Source organism: Lagenorhynchus albirostris, chromosome 3, assembly GCF_949774975.1.
Source record: "Lagenorhynchus albirostris chromosome 3, mLagAlb1.1, whole genome shotgun sequence".
In the NCBI taxonomy this organism is placed as follows: Eukaryota; Metazoa; Chordata; class Mammalia; order Artiodactyla; family Delphinidae; genus Lagenorhynchus; species Lagenorhynchus albirostris.
This window is the reverse complement of record NC_083097.1, coordinates 69,549,844-69,558,780: the sequence shown is the minus strand read 5'-3', so window position 1 is coordinate 69,558,780 and position 8,937 is coordinate 69,549,844. Positions and strand designations below refer to the sequence as shown.

Below are 8,937 nucleotides of genomic sequence, written 5' to 3'. Positions count from 1 at the left end.
TGAAGTCAGGGACAGGATTCCTCCTGCTCTATTCTTTTTTCTCAAGATTGTTGTAGCTATTTGGGCTCTTTTGTGTTTCCATATAAAATTTTAAATTATTTGTTCTGGTTCTGTGAAAAAAGACATTGGTATTTTGATAAGGATTGCATTGAACTTGTAGATCGCCTTGGGTAGTATGGTTATTTTAACAATAGTAATTCTTCTAATCCATGAACACAGTGTAATTTGCCATCTGTTTGTGTCATCTTCAATTTCTTTCATCAGTGTCTCATAGTTTTCTGAGTACAGGTTTTTTACTTCCTTAGATTTATTTCTAGGTTCTTTAATTCTTTTTGATGTGATGGTAAACTGGATTATTTTCTTAATTTTTCTTTCTTCTAGTTCATTGTTAGTGTATAGAAATGCAACAGATTTCTGTATATTAATTGTGTATCTTGCAACTACACCAAATTCATTGACAAGCTCTCATAGTTTTTTGGTGGCATCTTTAGGATTTCCTATGTATAGTATCATGTCTTCTGCAAACAGTGTGTTTTACTTCTTCCCTTCCAGTTTGGATTCCTTTTATTTCTTTTTCTCATCTGATTGCTGTGACTAGAACTTCCTATACTATGTTGAATTACAGTGGTGAGAGTGGGCATCCTTGTCTTGCTCCCAATCTTAGAGAAAATGCTTTCAGCTTTTCATCTTGAGTATGATGTTAGCTATGGGCTTATCATATGGCCTTTATTATGTTGGGCATGTTCCCTCTATACCCACTTTCTGGAGGGTTTTATCATAAATGAATGTTGAATTTTGTCAGATGTTTTTTTTTCTGCATCTGTTGAGATCATACGATTCTTATTCTTCATTTTGTTAATGTGGTGTATCACATTGATTTGTGGATATTGAATCATCCTTGTATCCCTGGGATAAATCCCACTTAATCATGATGTATGATCCTTTTAATATATTGTTGAATTCAGTTTTCTAATATTTTGTTGAGTATTTTTGAGTCTATATTGATCAGTGGTATTAGCCTGTCATTTCCTTTTTTGTGATATCTTTGTCTGATTTTGGTATCAGGTGATGCTGGCCTCATATAATGAGTTAAGAAACATTCCTTCCTCTGCTATTCTTTGAAATAGTTTGAGAAGGATAGGTGTTAACTCTTCTCAAATGTTTGGTATAATTCACCTGTGAAACTCTTCCTGGATTTGTGTTTGTTGGGAGGGTTTTTTGTTTGTTTGTTTGTTTGTTTACTGACATTTTCATTACTGGTAATTAGTCTGTTTGTATTTTCTATTTCTTCCTGGTTCAGTCTTGAGAGATTATACATTTCTAGGAATTTGTTCATGTCTTCTAGGTTGTCTATTTTATTGGCATATAATTGTTCATAGTAATCTCTTATAATCCTTTGTATTTCTTGAGCATCAGTTGTAACTTCTTTTTCATTTCTAATTTTATTGATATGGGCTCTCCTTTTTCTTGTTTAGACTGACTGAATATTTATAAATTTTGCTTATCTTTTTGAAGAACCAGATCTTAGTTTCATTGCTCTTTTCTAATTTTTTTAGTCTCTATTTCATTTATTTCTGCCTAGATCTTTAATTTTATTGCTGTTGTTGTTCTACTAACTTTGGGTTTTTTGTTTTGTTTTGTTTTTAACAGAAGGAAGGTTTAATATTACCATAATGTATAACATTACATTTAGAACAGTTTTTCTTTCAAATGGTGACTAGGTATTTGAAGGATTTGCCAGGGAAATGTTGTGACTCTAACCTCAAAGCTCAATTTGTGGCCAATGGGGACAGGACATCATTTCAGATCTTTTAATCAAAGTTGTATTGCATTTTATTGGAGCACTGAAACTTCCACAAACAAGGACCCCCTTTTTTAATCCTATTTTTTAATTGAAGTATAGTTAATATACAATATTAGATAAGTTACACATGAACAATGTAGTGATTCAAAATTTTTTAAAGATTTTACTCCATTTGTAGTTATAAAATATTGGCTATATTCCATGTATTGTACAATATATCATTATAGTTTATTTTATACATAATAGTTTGTACCTCTTAATCCCTTACCCCTGTATTGCCCCTTCCCTCTTGCCTCTCCCCACTGGTAACCACTAATTTGATATCTATACCTGTGAGCCTGTTTCTTTTTTGTTATATTCACTAGTTGGTTGTGTTTTTTTAGATTCTACATATAAGTGATATCATACAGTATTTGTCTTTCTCTCTCTGACTTATTTCACTTAGCATAACACTTTTCAAGTCCATACATGCTGCTGCAAATGACATTTCATTCTTTTTAATGGCTGAGTAGTATTCCATTCCATATTCTACATCTTCTTTATCCATTCATCTATTAATGGACACTTAGATTTCTTCTATATCTTCTAACTTTGGGTTTTGTGTTTTCTTTTTTCTGGTTCCTTTAGTTGTGAGGTTAGGTTGTTGAGATTTCTTAGGCTTATATTTCTATACACTTCCCTCTTAGAACTGCTTTTGCTGCTTCCCATGGATTTGGATCTTTGTGCTTCCATTTTCATTTGTCTCCAGGTATTTTTAAATTTCTTCAGTAATCCATTGGTTGTTTAGTAGCATATTGTTTAGCTCCATGTGTTTGTGTTTTTTGCAGTTTTTTCATTGTAGTTGATTTCTAGTCTCATAGACTTGTGGTCAGAAAAGATACTTGATATAACTTCAGTTTTCTTAAATTTAGTGAGAGTTTGTTTTGTTGCCTAACATGTAATCTATCCTGGAGAATGTTCCATGTGCACTTGAAATGAATGTGTACTCTACTGCTTTTTGATAGAATGGTCTATATATGTGTATAAAATCCATTTGGTCTAATGTGTTATTTGAGGCCAGTGTTTCTTTATTAATTTTCTATCTGGATGATTTGTCCATTGATTTACGTGGGGCTGTTAAAGGCCCTTACTATTATTGTGTTGCTGTCAATTTCTCCCTTTGTGTCTGTTAATATATGCTTTATGTATTTAGGTGCTCTTATGTTGAGTGCATGTATATTTTAAATTGTTATGTTTTCTTCTTGGATTGATCACTTGATTATTAGGTAATATCCTTCTTTATCTCTTGTTACAGTCTTTGTTTTAAAGTCATTTTGTCTAATATAAATATTGCTACCCTGGCTTTCTTTTCATTTTCATTTGCATGGAATACCTTTTCCATCCACTACTTTCAGCCTGTGTGTATTTTTAGATGTGAAGTGAGTCTCTTGTAGGCAGCATATATATGGATCATGTTTTTGTATCCATTCAGCCACTCTGTGAAATTTTTTTTCAATTTGAAAACAGTCACTGTTTATTAACTGACTAGATTACAAAAATAATCATGGTAGATACCTTAGTTCATCCTTCTAATAAGCCTGTTGATCTGGTCTTTCCTGTTGCCAGCATCTCCACCTTCTACAAAATGGGTAGTCTTTTTCTTCATTCTGCCTCATGGAGAAGACAATTTGAAGGGCCACAGAAGTTGTTTACTTCTTTGAAAAGTTTTCCAACAGTATAGATCTCATGAATCAGATCCTCCATGCAGATGATGCCATGTTTGCCAAGAGATCAAGCAATCAACACATTATACATCAGGGCAATTTGCTTCTTGTTGATTTTACCAAAACCATGCTTGTAGATCAATTCATTTACTGACTTCGGTTTTGTGTACCCCCATGCAATGTATGGTTCCACAATTCTCAGCATGTTAATTGAAGCCTTGTTGAGATTTACAAAGGTGCCATTGAAGATCTGACAGAGGTGAAAGAGCTGCAACACCTTTCAAACCGTTGGGCTCACACCATTGATACCTCTGATACTGATGACAAATGCCAATTTTGATTCTGTGGGTACCTGGAAGTTGCCGGCTTTTCTTGCCATCCTAGCCATTCAAATTTCAGTCTGCCTGTATTCCTTGTGATAGTGCTTAGCTTTTTCATAGATAAGCTTCCTCCTTGCCTTTCAAAACATCTTTTGGGCAGATTTCTTTCTTAGGCTCTTGATCTTAAGCTCTGTGAAATTCTTTCACTTTTTCTTTTTTTAAAAAAAATATTTATTCATGTATTCATTCATTTATTTATTTATTCATTTATTTATTTATTTATTTGGCTGGATCGGGTCTTAGTTGCAGCATGTGGGATCTCCATTGCGGCATGTGGGATCTTTCATTGTGGCGCACAGCCTTCTCTCTAGTTGTGGCACATGGGCTCCAGAGTGCCCAGGCTCAGTAGTTGCAGTGTGCAGGCTCTCTAGTTGTGGCATGCGGGCTCCAGAGCACATGGGCTCAGTAGTTGCAACACATGGGCTCTCTAGTTGTGGCGCACAGGCTGTAGAGTGTGCAGGCTTAGTTGCCCTGTGGCATGTACGATCTTAGTTCCCCAACCAGGGATTGAACCTGTGTCCCCTGCATTGGAAGGCATTCTTAACCACTGGACCACCAGGGAAGTCCCATCTTTCACTTTTTCTTAAGGGTTTCTGGCACAGCAGAAACCTTCTTTTTCTTCTCTTCTGCACCCTCCATGGTTCCAGCCAGGAAAGAGCACCGTATGACTTTTGATTGGAGTGTCTAGTCCATTTACATTTAAAGTAATTATTGATAGGTATGTACTTATTGCCAATTTGTTAATTATTTGGGGGTTGTCTTGTAGTTCTTTTTGTTCCTTTCTTCTTCTTTTGTTCTCTTCCCTTCTGATTTGATGACTATCTTTAGTTTATGTTTGGATTATTTTCTCTTTTTTGTGTGTGTATCTTTTATAGATTTTTGGTTTGTAGTTACCATAAGGTTTATATATAACAATCTCTCTGTATATATATATATATATATATATGTGTGTGTGTGTGTGTGTATGTGTGTGTGTGATTATTTTAAGTTGATTATCTCTTAATTTCAAACTCATTTCAACAAACCTACATTTTTACTCCCCTCACCCATGATTGCTGTTTCTGACATCATATTTTATACATTTGTGTTTTGTGTATCCCTTAACTACTCATTGCAGCTATAGATGATTTTACTACCTTTGTCTTTTAACCTTCCTACTAACTTTATATGTGGTTGATTTACTACCTTTACTGTACATTTGCCTTTACTGATGAGCTTTTTCCTTTTGTAATTTTCACATTTGTAGTTGTGTCCTTTCCTTTTTCACTTACAAAAGTTCCTGTAATATTTCTTATAAAGCTGATTTGGTGGTGCTGAACTCTTAAATTTTGCTTGTCTGTAAAACTTTTGATCTCTCCATCAAATCTGAATGAAAGCCTTTCCAGATAGAGTATTCTTGGTTATAGATTTTTCCCTTTCATTGCTTTAAATATATTGTGCCATCCACTTCTAGCCTTCAGAGTTTCTGCTGAAAAGTCAGATCATAGCCTTATGAGAGTTCCCTTGTATATAATTTGTTGCTTTTCCTTGCTGTTTTTAATATCCTCTCTTTAACTTTTGCCACTTTAATTACAGTATGTCTTGGTTTGGTCCTCTTTGGGTTGATCCTGTGTGGGACTCTCTGTGCTTCCTGGACCTGGATATCTGTTTTCTTTCGCAGGTTAGGGAAGTTTTCAGCTATTATGTTCAAATATGTTCTCTGCCCCTTTCTTTCTCTCTTCTGGGATCCCTATAATGTGAATGTTAGTATGCTTGATGTCCCAGAGATTTCTTAAACTGTCCTAATTTCTTTTTGTTGTTTTTTTTCTTTTTTTCTGTTCAGCTTCAGTGATTTCTACTACTCTGCCTTACAGCTTAATGATCCATTCGTATTCCTCTGTATCTTATAATCTATATTGATTCCTTCTAATGTAGTTTTTCATTTCAATTTTGTATTCTGCAGCTCTTTTTGCTTCTTCTTTATATTTTCTAACTTTTTGTTAAACTTCTCACTGTATTCATTCTTCTCTGAGTCTCCGATAATCTTTAGAATCATTACCATCTCCATTTTATGTAGTTCTTCTGGGGGTTTGTCTTATTCCTTCCTTTGAAATATGTTCCTCTGTCATCTCTTTTTACCTAATTTGCTGACTCTATTCCTATGTATCTTGTAGGTTGGTTACATTTCCCAACTTGGAGAAGTGGCCTTTTGTAGGAGACATCCTATGCATCTTAGCAGTGCATTCTCCTCTGTTCATCAGAGCTATATTCTCTAGTGGTACTCCCTATTTGGAATGTGTGGGTCCCTCTGTTGTGGCTGGCTGACTACTGTTTGCAGTCTGGTAGGCATGGCTGGCCCCTGGTCCAGTTGGTAGCCAGCCCTGCCTTGTGCAGAGGCTACTGGCCACTGGTTGGCAGGGCTGGGTCATGAGGTAGCTGGCTATGGAACCCTGGGGGAACCCAGGACTAGTGCTGGCCCACTGGTAGGCAGAATCAGGTTCTGGGGTGGGTGGTTGTGAGGCTAGGATTCCCAGATCTAGTGTCGGCCTGCTGGTGCATGGGGTCAATTCCTAATATGACTAGCTACAGGTTCTAGCATGTCCCAAAGCTGGTACTGGCCCATTGGTAAATAGGGCGGGATCCTAAGCAGCTGGCTGAGGGGTCAAAGGTATCTCAGAGCTAGTGTTAGCCTGCTGTTTGGTAGGGCCAGGACCCATGGCATCCTGGGTCTGGTGCCAGCTTGCTGGTGGATTGGCTGGGTCCTGACAAGGGAGGGTGAAGGGCTGTGGTTGTCCTGGGGTTGCTGTCTACCTGCTGATGGGTGGTGTCAGGGCCCAGGACATCCTGGGCCTGGTACCTGCCCACCAATGGGTGAAGCCAAGTCCTGGTGTTAGTGCCAGCCCACTGGCAGGCAGAGCTGGATCCTAGGGTCTCTGGCTGCAGGCCCTGGGGGTCCTAGAGCTGGTGTTGGCCCTCTTGTGGGTGAGACCTATTCCTGACATGGCTGGCTGCAGGGTGCAGGGTGTTCCAAAGCTTGTGTCAGCCTGTTAGGGGCTGAGGCTGAATCCTGGGATGGCTGGCTGAGGGGTCCAAGGTATCTCAGAGTTGGTGTTGGCCTGATGGTGAGCAGGACTGGAGCCTAGGTGGTCCCAGGGTTGATGCCACCCTGCTGGTGGATGGGCTGAGTCCTGTCATGACAGGCTGTGGGGTTGCAGTTGTCCTGGGGCTGGTGTCCACCTGCTTGTTGGTGGGGCTGGGGCCCAGGGGGTCCTAGGGCTAATTTCTATCCACTGGTGGGTGAGGCTGGTCCTGAGGCTAGTGCCAGCTCACTGGTGGATATGGCCAGGGAGCAGGGGGTCCTAGGGGTGGTGCCTGCCCACTGGTGGGCAGAGCTGGGTCCTGAGGTCTCTGGCTGCAGGGCCCTGGGGGTCCTGGGGCTAGTGCTCTTGCACTGGTATGTGCTGCTGGGTCTTGGTCCCTATGGTGAACAGGGCTATGTCCTGGGGCAGCTGTGTGCTCAGGGGGTCTTAAGGCAGAAGGCCTGTTGGTAGATGGTGCTGTGTTTCTAGCTGCTTGGCCTGAGGCATCTGAGTACTGGTGCCAACAGGCTGGTGGGCAGAGTTGGGTCCTAGTATTAACCTAGAGGGAGGATTCCAAAATGACGCTTACCAGCAAGAGAGTCCACATGGTAGAACAAGCTCCCAAAAATAGCTGCCACCGGTGTCATGTCCCCAAGGTGAGCTCCAGTTGCCTCCTGCCTGTCTGGAAGGCTCTCCATGATGAAAAGGTAGGTCTGACCCAGGATCCTTTCAAATTACTGCTTCTACCTTGGATCCTGGAGCACGTGAGATTTCTCTATTTCCCACAGCCCTCTGTGTCTCCAAAAGTAAGTCCATCTGGCCTTCAAAGCCAAACGTTCTGGGGGCTTGTCGTCCTGGTGAAGCACCCCTGGGCTGCAGAGACCCATTGCTCCTTGGGGAAAACATCTGCAGTTTTGATTGTCCTCCTGTTTGTGTATCGCCCACTCGAGGGTATGTGTCTTAACCCCTACCTGTCTCATCATTGTGTTTCCTTCTTTATATCTTTAGTTGTATAATAGAAGATCTTTTCTGCTAGATTCCAGTATCATTCATCAACAGTTGCTCTGTAAATAGTTGTAATTTTGGTGTGACTATGAGAGGAGGTGAGCTCAAGGTCTTCCTGCTCTGCCATCTTGCCAGGCACCTATAAGACTATTTTAAATTTGTATTTAAAGCTCTTATTATAATCTTTATTTAAAGATAAATTCTTACCAATAACATTCCCTTTGCTGTATTTCACTTTCCTATAAAATAATCTGGTCTCACTTTGTGGTTTTGGTCCATCTTTTGATATAGCGACAATGTTAAGATAGAGTCAAGTTTTAAGGATGCAAAAAATTAAGAAATAACTTGAACAGTACTTCATAAACCTAAGAAGTTGATGACTCACTAGCTATTTGCAGAACAATTTTGTTTTAAAGAAGAAAGGAAGAACCTCCCTCCAGAGTTCCAAGTTCCTGATGCATATCTATAAAGTAAAAGTTGCTTTTGTAGATAGTAGGCTGAGAAATAATTTCCGGGCAGTCAAGTGCTATAACCCACAACGGTACATCTTTGTCAAAGAATGAAAATTCTATCTATAAGAAAAATTATTATAGCTATTGTGTGTTTTGTCCACAAGAGAAAATAAAGTTATAGAACCTCAAGTCATAAATACATGGATCATAGCTTGTGAGCTTTGTAACATTTTATCAGCTATAAAAGAAGTCTAGTGAAGGTAAACATGTGTTTTTTGGTTACTCTTTTATGGTATCCTCAAACTATTATCTGTCAGTAGCCAAACAAAACTATTCATGCTAACCAGCAGTGAGAATGTTCAACTTGTTTATCCAGAGAGAAATATTTTATTGCTTATGTTTTCCACACTGAAGCCAACTGATAAGCTTTAAAAGATGAAATCCACTCATGCTAAGAATATGATAGAAATTATCTTTAGGCTTAAAGTTCCTTCTTGGTAGAGGCATAAAGAATAAAATTTTCAAAATGTATCT

At 38.8% G+C, this 8,937-nt stretch overlaps 1 pseudogene; it reads right to left on the bottom strand.

The window, feature by feature from the left end:
- Positions 1 to 3,288: 3,288 nt before the first annotated feature.
- LOC132517883 (large ribosomal subunit protein uL30-like) lies at positions 3,289 to 4,526 on the bottom strand (annotated as a pseudogene).
- Positions 4,527 to 8,937: the final 4,411 nt, after the last annotated feature.